General features: G+C 46.0%; 1 pseudogene; it reads left to right on the top strand.

The window, feature by feature from the left end:
• The first annotated feature begins 298 nt into the window (after window positions 1–298).
• LOC138142315 (ras suppressor protein 1-like) lies at window positions 299–1,476 on the top strand (annotated as a pseudogene).
• Window positions 1,477–1,590: the final 114 nt, after the last annotated feature.

Genomic DNA, 1,590 nt, shown 5'->3' with positions numbered 1-1,590 from the left:
CCATACTGCATAGGGTGCTGGGCCTAGAGTCTGGAAGACACGAGTTCAATTCTCAGCCTCATATGCTTTCTAGCTATGTGACTTTTCGGCAACTGATTTCACCTCTGTCTGTCTCACTTTTCTCAGCTGTACAATGGAAATAATCCTAGGACCTCCCTCCCAGGGTTGTTTGTGATGATCACATGAGATACATGTAAAGTGCTTAGCACAGAGGGCTTGCTTACCCTTCTGGGCAGCCTACACACCTTTGCATCTGGCTGATGGTGCAGGTCCCCCAATGCTGTTGCCCTCCACAGCCATGTTCAAGGTTTTAGAGAAACTGGTGGAAGACAGCCAGGAGAACCAGCCCAAGATGGACATGTGACCATGGAATCTCCAACATGCTGGACATCCACAGCTTGTTCATTTCATCCCAGATTTTACAAATGTTTCTTGGACACAACCAGGTAACAGTTGTGCCTCCAAACGTGACAGAACTGAAGAATCTGGAGGTGCCTGACTTTTTCAGTAACCAAATTGAAGAGCTGCCCCCACAGATCAGCAGCTTCCACAAACTCAAACACCTGAACTTTGGTATGAATAGACTAAATACTTTGCCCCAAGGATTTGGCTCTTTTTTTTTTTTGGAGGGGGGAAGGCAAGGCAGTTGGGGTTAATTGACTTGCCTAAGGTCACACGGCTAGTTAGTGTTAAGTGTCTGAGGCTGGATTTGAACTCAGGTCCTCCTGACTCCAGGACCAGTGCTCTATTCACTGTGCCACCTAGTTGCCCTGAGGATTTGGCTCTTTACCAGCCCTGAGGGTCCTTGACTTGACTTATAACAACTTAAATGAAAATTCTCTTCTGGAAACCTCTTTTATCTTACCAGTCTGCATGTACTTCATCTAAGAGACAACAATTTTGAAATCCTGCCAGCAGATATTGGGAAGCTCACAAAGTGACAGCCTCAGAGATAACAATCCCCACCAATATAATCATATCACTGCCAAAAGAAATTGGAGAACTTGAGCAACTGAAGGAACTATACAAGGGGAAACGGCTGACTCTCCTTCCCCCACTACTCCTCCCCCAACCCCTAAGCTCAGAAGCTTGGATTGAGCTGGTCACAAGGAGGTTTTCTAAGTAGAGAATAATCCAACTGCTGACCAGTTCCAGTCTGGAGTGTCTCCTATCTTTGAATACAGCCATTCTGAAACATACAAGTGGCTCTATGGCAGACACATGCAGGCAAGCCTAGAGCCTTGAAGAAGAATGTTGTTTGTCCTTTGTTCTTGAAGAGGACTGTGACATCAGGAAGGTGATGCCCTGACTTGCAAGTCAATTGGTTTAAGTGAGGGAGGGCTGTGCAAAGTCACCAGCCTCACTTTCCCATCTGGAACTTCTATATCTCACCATTGGACCCAGATGGCTCTGAAGAAGAAGAATGACAAATCAAAGAAGATAAGCTGGAAACCCCTGACAGCCAAAAACAAATAAGGATTTAGTGTGGACTGGCACTTTTAACTTTCTGTGTGTGTGTGTGTGTGTGTGTGTGTGTGTGTGTGAGAGAGAGAGAGAGAGAGAGAGAGAGAGAGAGAGAGAGAGAGAGAG

This window comes from Petaurus breviceps, unplaced genomic scaffold (assembly GCF_028583685.1).
Source record: "Petaurus breviceps papuanus isolate PSGF00001 unplaced genomic scaffold, PetGlider_PUasm1.0 90564, whole genome shotgun sequence".
NCBI classification, from domain to species: domain Eukaryota; kingdom Metazoa; phylum Chordata; class Mammalia; order Diprotodontia; family Petauridae; genus Petaurus; species Petaurus breviceps.
Note: the sequence above shows the minus strand (reverse complement) of the source record. Positions and strands in the feature narration are given on the sequence as shown.